Below are 17454 nucleotides of genomic sequence, written 5' to 3'. Positions count from 1 at the left end.
ATCTCTCTATCCATCCATCCATCCACCCATCCATCCGTCCGTCTATGTCTGTAAAGTATTACCGTAGAAACTGGCCTAACGCTTCCTGCCTTAGACCAGAATTGATTCTGAGGACAAAGCACATTGCTGAGGCTGCTGGTGAGGATGGCCTGACTCCAGCCGTGGGGGAAGGAACAATTGAAAGATTTGGAGTGGAGACCCACAGCCTAGGCTGGCAGTATCTCTGTAGGGTTTGTAGGCATCTCCACAAAGCAGGCTGGATAAAATGTCATGAGTCTTAGTGCCAGTTTATACAGTGACAAACCAATGTTTGTTTCTCCCAGCTATCCCCTGAGAGGGCAAAAATGCCCAGCTACAGAAAAATGTCTGAAAGCTCTGACTGCTAAGCCTCATTCTAGTGGTGGTTGGTGAACCACTGGGCAGAGATAGTGTCTGTGCAGGATGGTGCATGGATGATTTCACTTAAAGAAGCCAGAGAATATACTCAAATGTCCAATCAGGAAATATTCTGCTTAGGAATGCTATTCTTCCAAAAAGTGTAATCCTCATTTAATTTGTAAATGTTTCATATTTAAGATCTTCAGTAGACTGAGAATTCTGTATTCCTCACACTGAATGCAGATTCTTGTCATCGGTCAAACCTGTAGAAGTGTTGGAGATTTGACCCTCAGAAATGGTGGCAAGTGGATTCTAATAACAGTATATGGTCTTTTAATTTCCAACAGCAGATATGTAAGCAAAAACTTCCTTTTTAGCTCTCTATGCAGCTAGAACAGAACTGAGGGTCTATGATTTGCTAAATTCTATATAAAATAAAGCAGAGTCATGATCATTTAGGAATCAATCCTGGGGTCTCTAAAATCTCTAATATCCATGATGGTTTTTAAGTTGTATCTACATGGCTCTCCTAAAGAGGTTATGTCAGTACAAATAATCATGTTGAAGGTTCAGCTAAGTCAATGGCTTTGCGTAAAGGTAGAACAATCAATGTACTGATTGAAGCTTTCTGCTCAATGAAATGTCTTGAAGAGGGTATTTGGCGTCCATCTAGGTTTAGCTTTGTAATGAAATATAATAGTATTGATCATATTAGACTTCATCAGCAACTTACCTTCAACCTCTGATTAGGTACTTAAACATAAGAGATCCGCTTGAGGTATGCTCTAGAAGTAGATAAATTTGTTCCAAAGCAGTTCTTATCTTTGAGTGACACAGTTCTGTTCTTTTTATAATTAATGAGAATTAAATGATTGACTGGTTTCTGATGTTGTATGCTGGGCATAGCACAACTTCCATGAGCATGGGTAGCAGAAAGGCTGGGCAGCACAGGCTGATAAAACACTGACTTGTAACCAGGGCAAAGATGACCTTAGAATTAAGAAAGCCCTTGAGTTCTATTCTTCTTTCTCTCACTTTTATACACCCAAAGACAAATCTACAGATTATTCGTACTTCTTTTATAACTGAAGTACCAAAGAAGCAAATTCTGGCAACATCAGAAACCACCTTGTTAGTTTATTGAGAGTATCCATCATTGTATAAACCAATTTAATAGGGTACTATCATTGCCAAACTGTCTGATCTCCAGATTTTCTCAGCATTTCCCATCTGCTCACACAATAGCCAGAAGATGTTTGCTTTCCTGGACATAGAATAATGCTTTAAAACTGCCTGAAGGAATCTACTCACCCAAGCTGTTTTAATAAGGTGAAGTATATAAAATATTCATCTCACAGGATATATGGCCATACGCTATCATATCATTAGTCACAAAAATGGACATTTAATTATTCTGGTCTCTAAAGTCCATCTTGATGGTTAAAATATGAGGGACTCCGTGAGTCAGGCTGTCTTATTCATCTATGTCAGCGTTTTCACCTAGTGCACAGGGCTTTCTCCATGTTGTCATGGTATATTATTTGTCTATCCATCCTGTAAATGGTTATTCCTCGTTGTCAATCATCTCAACATATATGGAGGCAGATGGGTCCCCTGGCATTCTACATAATACCTTTAACCATCTCCTTTTAGGCTCTCTTATGTTCTTAAAAACTCCTATTGAACATTGAAATTCTGTTCTCACTTCCTCGAGAGCCAGGAAGGAAGTTGTTGCTTAAATATCTGCAATAAAAAGACCATAAATTGTTGATTGGAATCCTACTTTCCACTCTTTCTAGAATCAAAAGTTCTAGCCGTGTTGCAGGTTGGCCAATAATAAGAAAACACATTCTATGTGAGGGAAGAAAGAATCCTTGGGCCACCAAAAGGCCATAGTAATTCTTCTCTCATCTTTCCCTATGGAAAGTCATCACTCGGATTTAGCATTTAATGGAGAGAGAATAGGTGAATGGATCATTAAGATTAAATTTTCCCAGAAGCAAATTAAATTGTTTGCACTTCTTGTTTGCAGTATTTTTAAATCAGCATACACATCAAATAGCACATAGATATTTCTACGGCAGATATTATTATGTCCCTATTTAGATGCATGTCTATCTATATTTCTCTTTATACATATATTTTCGAAGGGTACCTACTTAAATATTAAAAGTAGTTCTTTTTAGGTGGTATAATTATAGGTAGATTTTATTTCCTCCTATTTGCTTTTTGCTAGTCTAAAGTTTTTTAACCAAGAATATGCTTGACTTGTGTAATAATTTTAAAAAAAGTTGTAAACAACTGTTTCTAAACTGAAAGTGGGATCTACTTGTGAGCATAAATGATGTATGTCTACGCCAACTATAAGAGCCAAGGGACTTCAAAATAGCCTTCTGTCCATCTCTCCCATGATGTGAACAGCAGGAATGCACTGATGTTTTCATTTTCACTGCATCGCTGCTCCTCTGAAGAGCCCTAGCCAGCACTCATGAAGGAGTCCTATTGGGGTCAGATGGAGCAATTACAATCTTTACTTTGATTTCCTGAGAAAATAGTGGTGGGCAGGAATGTAGTATAAAAGAATAGAAAGAAACCAGTGTTTAGGAAGTGCCTATTTAGTGCCTAGGTATTGGATGTGTGTTTTGTCTCCTTCTTCTTCATAACATAGTATCATTGCTACTTTGCAGATAAGGAAAGTGACACTGAGTGGCTCCTGGTGACTCACTGACCTATGGCAGAGGCAGGGCTTGAACTGATCCTAAAAATTGCCTCTCTTTCCACTCTACCCCACTGCATTATGTTTCCCAATTTCTAGAGAAGATTAGGCAGATCAATGTGACATAGACAACCTGTCAGTCACCCGTAACCACTGTTTCTCTAGTACTTTCCTATCAAGATTTCCCTTGACATTGGGAAGTAAATGCCCCCAAAACTCTTTATAAGGCTATCCTTTCATTACCCTTTTAGTCGCAAACCCACCGAATTAATAAAATCCTTTGGATCTTTGATAAAACCTCAATGTATATAGTACTGAGGTTCCAGCATATACCATAGTACAGTATGTGTTAACTAACTTACTATCAGGGTAGAAATAGCCATTGAAGGCAAGTCAGAAAATCTTGGCATGAGGTCACTGATGGATCCTCTAATTCTCCTTGCCTGACACTATTGACCATAAGTGGGATGAATAAGTATGAGGTGAATCTTGGATCCACTTTCCAATCGGCCAACTTATTTTGACCTGATGCACATTGATGAGAAGCTTGACTTGGAAGGTGCCCTAAAAACAGGCTGGTCCAAACTGCCATGCAATGGCCCTGATGGGCAGTCGCCGTGGGAGCCCTGTTAGTGATGGAAATGACAGCATACTGTGGGAACTCACCACAGGTTTGGAAACCCTTTCAACTTGCAACTTACTTTCCTGCAACCACCACTCAAAGTGGGCAGAAGACAACTCTCCAGATGTTTGAAAACTATTATCGGGTCTCCCACTAATACTGTCTCTTTTCCAGGTTAAATGTGTAATTTGTTTAAACATATCTAAGCGAACTGTTATTGGGTGCTTGCTATATGTTCTCGTATTACCTCTTGTTATCCTCACCCATCCCTTCTCCCGACCGTAGAATGGTTTCCCAACCCTTCTCCATCCTAGTCACTGTCTTTCAATCATATTATAATTTGACAAAATCTCTTAATGCATGGTGCCTATAATCTAAAGTTAACCATGAAAAAGATTATTAACCTCACGTGCTTCCTCTGCAGTCTTACATGAAGAGAGCACGTTGGTGTGCATCCTTTCATGACTTTAAGTGTGTAAATCTTTGTCTCTGCATTTCTCTCTCTCTTTTTAATGATTATAAGTTCTCCCATCAGACACAATGTAAACCTCTCAGTTCGTTTTAGCTCTTGTTTTGTGTGTCTCAACAAGATTTTATAGCTTGCTTCCATGAGTGCTGTCTCTTTCCTGCTAAATGTTAATAGTATACTTAAAATTAAAAATAGTCTTCCAAGACTCGCTTCAGTTCTAACATTTTGGACTCTCTACTCTTTAGTGTTTCTTAAACCACCTTCATTGGACTCACATGGTAAAATACTTGTAAAAATGCACATTCCTATGTCCCCCAAAACCTGAATCAGAATCTCTGGGGGTGCACCAGAAACTCACATATAAATGAATTCCTACAGATGGTGCCTGTATAGACTTTGAGGCTGAAGACACTGCTTTGTACACTTTTCCTAAATAGAACCAGACAGGCAATGCCTCCCCGGCCCTGTCTGACTCAGGTAGGACAGATCTGGCTCCAACACCTCTCCACCTGTATTCTTCAGCAGGCCCAAGCCACTGTCTTAGGGCTACAAGCAGTGACACGTGCACCTCACACGAAGCACTCCAGTACATTTCAAGATACACTTTAAAAGTGAGCCTATATGGCTAAGCCCATCATTGTTTATTCTGGCAAGGCTGAAAATAGCAGCAACCAATAAATATTTTGCCCTTCATGTGGCTTCTTGCCACTTTGCAGCTTTGCCTCCTCTAGTGAAAGTGCCAGGCCTGAGGGTGAACAGACCTTTAATTACGTTAGGGTGAGCTCCAAAGACTTGCAGGCAGGCAGAGCAATAACACCCACTATGCTTTCTCACGGAGAATACTTATGTGTGCTAAGAAGTAATTATCCCAAGCCTGGAGAGCTGTGGTTTCCTTCTTCCCCAGCACCCCTCTTTTGACAGTTTTGTTTGAATTCTATGACCTGATAAGATGTTTAATCACAAGGAGTGCAGTGGTGCCATTCCCTTCAACCATGCAGTAGGAGCGGGTGTGCCACGAAGCACTTGGAATTCAGTGTTGGTCTTCAGATTCAAGTTCCAGCACAGGACAAGTTTCAACAACCCTTGGTATCAACAGCAGGGGCTTATTAGCAGAAGAAAAACAGTCCATCCCTGGCACGGCAGAAAAATCAAGACAAATGGGCTTCAACCAGAAAGAGATGCAGTTTACCGAGAAAAATTCATGCTTGGTAGGTAGGACCAAGCCCAGTGGAGCCACTGCGGACATTTTCAATATGTTTCACCATGTATTTTATGGTTATTGTTGTACAAAATGACAACCATCTGCTGCCCATAGGCAAGGCGTCCAGATGGTCGAGCTGGAGTTCAGTGAGCCTCTTTTGCCTTCTGAGAGTGGCCAGCATAGCGGCCCTCCCATCTTCACCTCAGCCACAGGCTGAGGGGACCCTATTCCTTTAAGAAGCAGAGGAAACAAGATCACAAATGCATGTGCACACGTGCACATTCATCCATTTAGACTCCATTCATTTTGATAGGGCCTAACGTTAAGTTAGGGAAATTATCCGTGGTGGGCCTTACTTAATCAGTTGGAAGGACTTAAAAGAGAATTTAGGCCTTCCCTGGAGAGAAAGAGAGATTTCTCCCTTTGCACAATAGTTTCATTCCATGCCCATGGGGTTCCAGCTGCTCCTGATTTTCCTTTCCTGACAGCCTGCCCTAACAGACTGGATTTGCTTAACCAACCCCAACAATTGCATAAGCCAATTCCTTGTAATAGATCCATAGATCCATCTGTCAGTCTGTCCATCCATCTGCCTATCCATTTGTCCAACCATCATCCATCCACGCATCTATCTATCTATATCTGTCTATCTATCTGTTGTCTATCTATCTATCTATCCATGCATCCTACTAGTCCTGCCTCTGGTTAAACCCTGGCTGATACAGCTGTCAACTTCTTAAGGTCAAGAACTATGCCTCTTTTTTTTTTTCAAATCCATCATAGCACATAGTACAGTGCTCTGTAAACACATGACACGTTAAAGGTTCACTCTTGGATTTTTTTTAAGTAGTTACTGTGTGATTTATCATCAGGTAAATATCTACTTGATAACTCACTCAGATTGTTTCAATTTATTTGTAATTACTGAGTACCTGACTAAGGGACAAGTTGTGTGTGTGTGAGTATGTGTGTGTGTGTGTGTGTGTGTTGTGCACACACATGCACGCTAGTCCAGAGATAAAACTAGATTTCGTTTTAGGACCTCTTCCCGATTAAAGCAGTTCCTGTGGACTTCCTGGTTCACTCCCAAACTGAGTGTTAGTAAATGCAACAGTAACACAGAATTCAGGTCACTTGACTTGGTATATTGTTATTCATCTGATGTTCAGTTTATCAGTCACTCAATTTTCCAGTCATTGTAGCATAAAATGCAACCTATCCATGCAGAAATATTCACTGAATTCAATATATCTTGGAATATTTAATCCATTCAGACTATCACCTATCACTAGTACAACAGATCCATTAGGCTATTTGCAAGTGAGGGAACTAGATCACATATTAAAAGGTACCAAGAGAGGATCTTGTCTGTTAGGAATGAATTTTAAGTAATGACTTCTGTGGAAAGAGGCTGATGTGTTCAATGGAGATTGATGAAGGAAGCCTAAATTTAAGGGGAAGGCTGACAAATTGGCCAGGTAGTCATCCAATCTGATCTTGGGAGTATAGGCCATCATTCCTAGAATGGCATTCTGCAGGACTGAGTGGCCTTTGAACCTCCAAGGAAATACCCAGGCTGCTGTCTGTGCTTGCTGGAGCTTGCCACTGAAGGGAAAGTCTCTGTGTCTCATTTCTCTAGATATATAGAGGGAGGGCTCTTTTCGATGATGGTTGACCACACACGAGGTCATTTTTTCTAGACCAAGAAGATAATGTTGGCAGAAGGTTTTAGCCTCTCATGAACAAAGGTGATATGCAGACACAGACATGGATTAACAACCACAGGGAGCTGATCCTTGCTTTTCAGATCTGATTTGATTAACTCATTGAATATCATGATGTAACTGCTGGCTCCCAGTCATAAGACACAGATCCCAGTTAACATAGCATAATAAGCTAATTTTATATTATGATACGATCTTTGAAATGAATTTTTAATGATTATTTTTACAAAGCATCTACAGATGTTCAGCCCATCACATTGACCCATTAGCTGAGCAATCCCAAACTGGGATGATGATGATGATGACGAGGACGACGGCGATGATGATGATGATGATGATATTACTACTTTGCTAGAGGAGATTGTGCCTTCTTCACCAAATAGAGATCATTTCAACGAGAAATTCTTTTGAGCATGTTTAAGTGCGAAGTTTTCTTTTTGCTCCCTTCCTCCTCTCCTACCTTAAGCTAAAATCATTAACTATCCAGATAAGACTGCCTCCTCTAAGCTACATTAATAGCTGCATCTTCAAATCATTTCTCTCCAGACTGGAGGTAGTTCTCTCCTGTCTGTTGAGGTGCCTCCCTGGGCCATTACCTGGAAACACAACCCTACCTGTTTGGTTGGAGGAGGGTGGCTCTAACCTCAGGAGGCTGGTCTTGGCTCTACACGGATATGTAGGGAGGGGGAGATGGTTGTTGATGGTATCCCCAGCCTGATGAGAGGGTTCATTCATTTCCTCATCCTTTTTTTCCTTTGATGGCTATTGAAGGAATTGAGGGATGAAAAAGCAAGTGTGCTCTGGGGCTGCAGGTGTTCACAGTCGTCCCTGAGGGAAGTCAGCACAGTGGAGAAAGCCCAGGGTAGAATGAGGGCTGTGATTTTTCCTCCCAAAGACACTGCAGTGACCCCATCTAAAAACCAGCAGATGTCTGTGGACAAGATTTAAAATGTCAAGGTGGCAGCATCACAATTCAGGGATTGGGGAGGGAAGAAAAGTACAGTAACTGCTTGTGGAGTTTAATCTATAGGGTGCAAGAGGCAGCCTGTGGGCTATGTGTGACCCATGGACATATTTTGGTTTTCCCCCACACAATTGGACCACATTGTATTTTTTAAAATATTCAGTTGTGCATCCCCATATAAAAGCAGATTTCACATAACATTTGCAAATTCCAGACTATCTCAAAGAATCAGAAAACCTGGTCACCCTGAGCCCCATCCCCGCATACAACAACCCGTATGCGCTGAGCTGCAGCTGCCCCTTTCTGTGGGACTGGAATCCTCCAGGGAGTGCAAATCTCATTGCTCTCTGTGGTCTCCCCAGCATGGAGCCCAAGACTCTGTCTCTATTTGTCACTGCACATGCACAATTATTTGTCTCACCCTGAAGATCAGGGGGAAGTCACCTTGTGGAAGTGACAAGTAATCATACATGTTAATATGCAAACAGAGAATGTCGAAAGAACACAACTTAAGGAGCTTTTATGAAACAAACTTGACAACTCTACCCACTTCTTTTACCTCCCTGGCCTTGTTGGTATTTGAGTTGGTGAACCATATTTTTAATTAGTTTTGAGGACTTCTTAAGCTGTCTGGGGCAGGGCAAGTTTCTGAACTTACAGAAAAAGAGCTTCTGGAACTGGGAAGGAGGTAGGGTAACTAACTGTCCCAGTTTTCCCGGATCTGAGGGGTTTCTTGGGATTAGAACTTTCAGTGCTAAAACCAGGAAAGTTCCTGGTAAACTAGGGTGGTCAGTCACGAGGAGGAGGCTCAGCAAACGTGGTCAAGCGATCACCGAATGAGTCCCGCCTCACGACTTTCTCCAGAGGCAGCCCTGGGAAGCTGCTCTTGCACTCTCCTGAACCTAGAAATGCCTGGTTCCCCGAGACCTCACTCATCACTGAGAACTGTACACTCATGACACTTCCTTCCCTCTGTGTTCCTGGGACAGGTCTGGCTATGGGTTTAAGCTTAGGGTTCCTTTGAGAAACTCCCAAATTGCTAGTCCATTTAGTTTGCTTCCAGCTCAGAACCTCACTCCAGTCTCTTTCTGAGATGGAGAAAGAAGGGCTGGGAGCCATTTGACGGGCACTTTGGGATGTAGGAAGGGCAGCAATGACATAAAAGAAAGTTGCTTGGCCTGTTATTCGTCTGGTTTCCAGTTGACCAGTCACTCTACTTGAATATCCCCTGAAGTCATCTTGAAGAGAAAATCATTAGTCATCTTTGCCAGAAGAGGAGAGGATCTGCAGCAGCCCCTCTTTGCAGGATCCTTTTCTCTTCACAGACGGGATGTCCCCCAAGCTTCCTTCTGCCAATCCCTGTCCTTCTGCATTTCAACTCAGCACCACACTTACTTTCCTCGAGATTCTTCTCTTGTCCAGCTCCACCTGACTCTGTCACCATAAGCCCCTCGTCCCCTGGGTCCCCTGCATCCTGATGACCCAGGACTATATGCACATGTGATTCAGATTTCACTCATTTGGAACTCTTGATAATTCCACCTGGGCTGAGCCAAATTTTATTGTGGCTTATACTTTATGAAGAAAGATTTTCACAAAACAAATGAATACTGACAGCAAAATTACATGGACGTTTAGTTTAACAAAGAGGACAATCTGCCAAAAGGCTCTCCATGCTTTGGGGCCTGGTTCAAATCCCTCGACAGATGTAGGGTCTGGTGCACAATACCTGCTGGACCTCTTCTCTTTCCTCTCCTGGAAACCTTCCCTCATCATCTCCCTGGGCTGACCTAACTGACCTCTCCCTCCTCTGACCCCCATGGCAGTGTTGTGCCTGTAGCTCCTTTGCCCTGCATTTGCCACTTTTGTAGTCAGTTCTCTTTACCCATGTGAATCAGACAGCTCTTGCACACCACTTTAGATGTCTCGGCCTTCCTTCCTCTGGGGCCTTGGGCCACTGTTCTGACCAGTCGCCAGCTGGTCAACCAAGTGTGGCAACCAGCTCTGCACAAGCTCTGACCAACTCCCACAGCACAATCCCATGGTGCCTCACCTGTGTCCATGCCCTGCATCTCCTTCCCAGTTGATGCTGCAACATGAGATCTTACACGAACCACTAGGTAACCTACACCTTCTCAAACTAAAGTGTGGGAGGGTTAACACCTGTGGGGCAAATTATGACCAACAGGACACAGAGCCAAAGAATAAATTCTCCTCCCTTTCTCTCTTCTGGAGCGATTGCCCTGAGACATGTTTATTCTTACAGCCTCTGGGAAGATGGCCCCATGTGACTAAGCAGTCAGGAGAGGTTGATTGGTAAAGCACCCTGGTATAGCTCTCCATCATTCCCTGCCTCACCCCGCTCTCCTCTCTTTCCTGCTTCCCTGGGAGTAGAATGCCTAATGAAACAGTTGCATATTAACTTTGGCCTCAGGCAGTGCATTCTGAAGAACCCAAGGTAAGACACCATTTATCTGTCTTATTCCCCCATCTGTCCCTTTCTACCTACCCTGCCTCAGAGTGTCTTGGAGCCAAGCCAAGATGGAAACTTGGAAATGAGTCCCAGGAACCAGCAAATGGGCAACAGGTCAAGTCTGAGTATGGCTCTTAGTTCAGGAGGAGGAGTCATGAGCACAGGGTAAAGAGAGTGCAGGGGCTGGCTGTGGTGTTAGTGGGTCTCTTCTAAAGGTACTTACAGTTTTCTTTCTGTTTTGTTTCTTGACGTAAAATGATCTTTTTTCATTGTTGCTGACTAGATAGAACACATAAATTTTACTTCCCAGTATATTATGCATGGTTCACGCACTTTTCTTCTTTTGATAAGAGCTTAAATCTTACCCGGTGTAGGGTTCTGGCAGCATCAGCTGAGCGCCTGCGCCAAGATGCGACTCCAGCACGCCTTACCCTTAGCTCCCAAGTTACACGAGAAAATACATCACCTTTTATTGTCTTGAAGCCAAGCAGGGTCAGGTTTTCCAGCATCTGCAACGGAAAACATCCTAATTGCTGCACAGAATCTGTGGCAGCATTTTGCAACTAGTCAGTAAACTTAAAAGTAGTAAAATACTTCCTTTAAAATATTTTAAAATGTTGATTATTCAAATAGGATAGACCCCAACTAATCTAAAAAAGATTTTGTATTTACTAAATATCTTCATAAAATAATGACATTTATCCGTGTACCACATCCCCATCACATGCATATGTTTGTAGTTTACAGGTTATGAATTGTTAGAAACTGGGGACATATCCTTTCCCTGCCCAGAAGTCCCCACAGCCTGATGTCCAAAGCTCTACATCAGGAACACTCAGGGACCACTGCTGACTCATCACAGGGAGTCTTTAAAATGTTTCTGGTACAGTCCAGAGTCTGGCCCTGCGATTTAAGAACCCAAGTTAGGGCAAGAGCTGTGGTGACGGTGGCAGAGGGAGACATGGGGCGGAGCAAAGACTTCCATCAGCCTCTGAGTCAGGGGGCTTACTGTCAAATGACTGCTATCGACAGTTTCTGATTCAATCCCAGAGTGCCTTCTCCAAACCCAACTCTGTATTTGAGAAGAGAAATCTAAGAAGGAAGAGAACAAACACAGGTGATGGGGTCATGTTTGGGGCAGGGTCACTCTGAGCCTCGCCCACGGCACAGCTTCACCGGGATGGAGAGTCCTCTCCTTAGGACGTGCTCGGCCCTCGTGCCCGGGGAGAGGAGGCAAGGGGGCATGGGTCAGCTTACAGCACGCAGGGCCCACTGCACCACTGCAGCCAGGCCTTTGGGAAGCTTAAGAGGAGGCTTGGCGTCTTCAGCAAAAAGACAAGCTCTAGGTCACTGGTTTCAGTTCTGAAAATGTCACTGGAGGGAAAATCTCAAGGGATATCATAGTTGTCACTCCTTTATCTTCTTCACCAACTATTAATCATAGATTTTGTTTTATTGTGGGAAAATACACACAACATAAAATTTAACCATTTTTAACCATTTTTAAGTGTACAGTTCAGTGACATGAGGTACATTTACATTGTTGTGCAACCATCACCACTATCCATGTCCAGAACTTTTTCATCACGACAAACTGAATCTCTGTACCTAGTAGACTGTAACTCCCCCTTCCTGCCCCCTCCCCAGCCCTTGGCGACCACCATTCTACTTTCTATCTCTATGAATTTGACTCCTCTAGGTGCCTCATATAAGTGGACTCATACAGTATTTGTGCTTTTGTGACTGGTTTGTGTCATTTAGCATCATGTCTTCAAGCTTCATCCACGTTGTAGCATGTGTCAGAAATTCCTTCCTTTTTAACGCTGAATAAATCATAGAATTTTAAAGCTTAAAATTCTAAATATGTTCCTCTTTTCACTAAGAGAAAAACCAGCTGAAAACCAGTGGGTTGTCAGCTCTGCCAAGGGCTGACTGAGATCCCTCAGAGGCTGCTCCCGGAGTGATGACTGGGGGTCACTGGTGGTGGAGGCAGAGGCAGAACCTCTCAGTTCCTCACCCGGAGCAGCTCTGTCTTCGTCAATCCAGTACTGGGCTTCTGCGTAAGACCTCACTGTGGGGAAAAAGGATTCGGCAGCTAAAAATAGCTTGAAAACCCCTGGAGTCACCTCCTCGTTATCCTCTTCCATTCTCCTACATTTCTGCCCCCACCATTTCTCTCCCCATCTAATCTTTACTAAGTAAATGTCAAAGTTTCCACCTTACCCTGGCTCTTTGAGAAGAGGCAAAGAATCTACTCCTGTTCAGACCTCACCAAGAATAAGAAGGATCCCACTCTCTCTTGGTTGGGAATGGATGAGTATTCACTGGCACCGGGAGGGACTGAGTTCAGCTCAGAGCACACCATCCTACTAAAGAAATGATTGTGAGATCTGTTACTATGAGATCTGTTCAGTGGTCTTGAAAACTAACTTCACGTGCAGAAATTACACTTAATACTTTCCCTCCCAATCCCTACCTGGATCTCTCTCATGCCAGGTAGGAAACCAGAGATTGTAATAATTATACATAGAAATGCCACTCCCTACGTTCCATGCTCTCTGAATCATATCCAGACTTATGTCTTCTCTCATAGTCTTTGTGGGCTATGTAACTAGACTCCTTCCTATTCTTCCAAACACATCCTAAGCTTTGCCACTTTTTTTCATTGCTAAACACCTTTTCTCTATCTGGAAAGGGCTTCATTTCTCAGCATCAACCTGCTGCAGCCTGCACCAAAAGCCTCAAGTGATGTTTGCCACTTGGAGGATCAACTCCACCCAGGTCCTGAAGCCTCAGGGCCAAACTGGTGGGTCATTAAAAGCCCCTCTTGACCAGTAGTGTCGGGGCTCCTGGAAATAGTCACCTTCCCCTCTGCCCGGAGTCTGGTGAGCACTAGGGAAGGATACGGCACCTTGGGTTTCTAAGAGGGAATCGGACTGCAGCTGGCCAGCTCCACACATCCTGAGGGTAGCTTGTCTCCAAACTGGCCTTTTGGTGCAGATTCATGGCAACTAGAACCCGCTCCATTCAGCCCTTGTAGGGACGTGCATCGTGCTGATCAGAAACTGATGATGGGAGGAGTGTATGGTTTGGTCAAAACACATAGTTTCTGCTAGTTGCTTTCCTTTATACTCTAATTCTGACAAAATGTACTGCTGAACAACCCCACCAGACCGGTCCTAGGAAGTAATTGCCACAAACTTCAATTAAAGATCTGACCACCGTGCAATCTTAATTCCTAATAAGGAACAGCTTAACCAAGGTGGCTCACTTTGTCAATGTCTATTTAATGAATGAATGAATATGAGGGGCGTCATCCACAGTCAAGGGAGAAGCTCTCTTCATTAGGGGATTCCTATAGCTCCTGGACTTCCAATGGACTCCAGCCAGTACTTCTGCATCCAGGTCCGATGACCCAAATGAATGTACTAACTGGATATTGAGTTAACAAGGTGTCACTCCATTTACCTGCAATACAGCTTGACATCAGCTTCCGCCATCCACATTCCACTCCAAATTCTCTCATCTCTAGTCATTATCTTTGGCTCCATTTGGCAATGCTTCCCCTGGCCATGTCGCCTGGTAATTGCAGCCAATACCTGCATATTTGATCTCCAGGCTGCTTAGGTAGATTTGCAGGATGTCTTTGCTTGGTGCTTTGGGCTGGCAAATGGCAAGCTGCAGAAAACCTTCCTAGTCTCTCCCTAAGGAGCCATCTGGACTACTTCCCTAGTGCTCTACATCCCTGTTCACCTCAGGTAGCACCCAGGTCCACGCTTCCTGGGTCCTCCACCAACACCTGGACTTTTATCTCCATGTGGCTTTGTGCAGCCCTCCTCAATCCCCTAAACCTCTGCTCTGAGCCCTGTGGAACACCAGGTAAGTTCTCTCTACTTGTAACTGCTTCCATGATAGCTCTCTCCTTGCTCTAACTGAAACACCACTGCCCTCAGAGGACACTGCTCCCCCTGCAGACTCCTAAGCAGTGCCTCTTTGTTTGATTCTCACACAACTCACGTGGTACTTGGGCCTGGAGTAACATAAGAGCCCTCCTTGTTCTTCATTGCCACTTCTATAACATCACTTCTCTGTCCTCAAAAACAAATAAACAAAACAAAAAATAACCCAGCTCCTTGGAAGAACGCCATCTGATTATGCTACCTGTCGCTACTCCACCAACTTCTGGCCGTGAACCCTTATTCACTAATGATGTTACACTGACCCACCATCCTTCTCTCTCGCTGATTCCTCTCTGCTTCTTGGCAACTTCAACATTCATGTCGACAACCCCTATCCTGCCCCCCACCCCCCGCCCCGGCCTCTCAGATCCTTCACCTCCCACCTCATGTTCATATTCTATCTGGTCATCACCAAAACTGCACCAGCTCTAAAATCTTGATTTCTAACATCCCAGTCTCAGCTTCTCATCTGCCCTAGCTTCCCACTCCAACACTTCTTTGCTCTGGTAAGACCTCTGATCAAAGGGCCCACCAACTTTCCACTGTCTGTTGGGCCCTTCCCCTAATTTCCTCACTTTCTTCCTACCTCGCATAGAGTCTTTGACCCATTATTATTTACCTCAGCTCCCTTACCACTCTCTTCCCCTCTCACACTCACCAGCAAAAACCCCAGATGTAGTTAAATCCAGCTCTCTATCTACTGCATCTCTGCGTCTGAGCAGCTGAAGGTAGCTGCAGAGAGACACATGGCCATGCTGAGGGGTCTTATTTTTTAATTGAGGTATGCTTGACGGGTTTTACTTGAATGTTAGCCAGCTCTGGTGGTCTAGTGGTTACGATTTGGTGCTCTCACCACTGGGACCTGGGGTTTGTTTCTTGGTCAGGGAGCCACACCACCCATCTGTCGGTTGTCACACTGTGCAGTTGCACGTTGCTGTGATGTTGAAGTGATGCCACCAGGATTTCAAATACCAGTAGAGTCACCCATGGTGGACAGGTTTCCGTGGAGCTTCCAGACTAAGACAGACTAGGAAGAAGGACCTGATCACCCACTTCCAAAGAAACTGGCCATGAAAACCTTATGAATAACAGTGGAGCATTATCTGATACAGCGCCAGAAGATGTGAGGATGGCGCACTATGACCGGGCAGGGTTCCACTCTGCTGTATGCAGGGTCACTAGGAGTCGGAATCCACTCCACAGCACTAACAACAACAAAAACTTTAACATTATGACCGTGAAGCTCGAGTAGGCCCTCCACATGCCTCATGATCCTGCTACACTCCCCTGGCCACACGACCCCTCCTCTCACTGGTGCTATTGCTTCTTATCTCATTCGGAAAGTAGAAGCTCAGAGGAGAAAATTTCTTCATCCACCCATCACCAAATCCATTTGTACCCTCTGGTCCCATCTTCTTTCTTCCTCCTGTTTCGATGGATAATAATGGTAAGAAGACAAAGAACTAACACCTATTGAATGCTTACTATTCCAAACGCAGTTCTAAGTGCTTGACATGCATCAACTCACTTCATCCTCGTCATAGGCCTGTGTGATAGATACGTTATCACTTTTATTTCACAGATGAGGAAACTGAGGCACAGGAAGTTTCCAATACTTGGAGGAACTGTGTGTGCTTTTATATGAGAGACTGCTCCTCCATTTGTCCCCTAAATCATGTACTGTCACCTACCCGGTGATGATGCTCCTGTGCTTCTCCCTTCCTGCTTCTTCATCATCACTTCTTCTCTGCTAGATTGTTCCATTAGCATACAAACTTGCTGAAATATCTTCCATCTTAAGTAAAAATATGCTCTTATCTTCCAGTTATTGGTCTTTTCTCTCCTCCCTTTGATAGCTAAAATTGTTGAGGAGAAATCCACTCCTCTCCTGAACCTACTCCAGTCAGACTTTCACACCCATCACTTCAGTGAAACCCTCCTGTCAATATTGCCATTGACCTCCATATTGCCAAATCCTGTCTTTCTCAGCCTCTCAGCACCATTTAACACAGCCACCATCCCCTCATAAAACCCTTAACCCTGGGAGACCACTTTCTCTTGGTTCTCCTCCAGCTTCACTGGCTGCTACTTCTCAGATCCCTTTGTAGGTTCCTTTTCATCTTCCTGACCTAGAAATATTGGACAATCTTACAGCTTTCTCTCTTTTCTTTTTACACTCACTCTCTAGATAGTCTCTATGCTCAAGTTCCCTATCAGCTCCCAAAGCAGTATTATTGTCTTTTGCAAAGATGGGCCACTCCATTTCTGTCTGCCTTCAGCTCCGTCTATGTTGAGGAGTCACTCTGTATTTTACTGTTTTTCCCTGAGCTGCATCCACTAACGCCTGGAACTTTGCCCAGTGGCAACCTCACCAGCATAATAACAGTGGTCAAAAATAGGCTAACACTTGAAGTCTGAGTGGTTCTAGACATGCTTAGATGTCCAGGTCATTGCTAAGCTCCCTTTGCCTCACTAGGGGTGTTCATCTTGACTCTCCTCCTGTTGGCCTCATGTAGTTTCTATCCCTAAATAACTAACCATTCTGGTGTTAAGATCATGGCTTGAATTTTGGTCTCACTGTGAAAATCTGCTTCTACATCTATTTTGATGCCCAGCAAAGGGCCCATATATAGCTCTAAATCTTCACCTTGAGGCTTTGTCTGGTCATTAAGTCTCTCCTCCTGATTGACCAGGGACCCACGCAATACTCCATCTGAGCCCTCCATCTCTCTCTCTTGCTGTCTGTTCTCCCTGGCCTGGCCCATCGGCTGTGAGTTGGGGTGCAGTTTCTAGAGTCATACGTTGCACATAGCAAACACTCAAGAAACATCAGTTGAATTGAATGAACCAGAATGGTGTCTCAGTCATCTATAGCTATGGGAAAAGAAATAAACACCCCAAGACAACAATTTATCATTTCTCATGATTCTGTGGGTTGACTGGGCAGT

The sequence above is a fragment of the Diceros bicornis genome, chromosome 6, assembly GCF_020826845.1.
Source record: "Diceros bicornis minor isolate mBicDic1 chromosome 6, mDicBic1.mat.cur, whole genome shotgun sequence".
NCBI classification, from domain to species: Eukaryota; Metazoa; Chordata; class Mammalia; order Perissodactyla; family Rhinocerotidae; genus Diceros; species Diceros bicornis.
The sequence above is the reverse complement of the archived record's forward strand: the minus strand, read 5'-3'. Positions refer to the sequence as shown.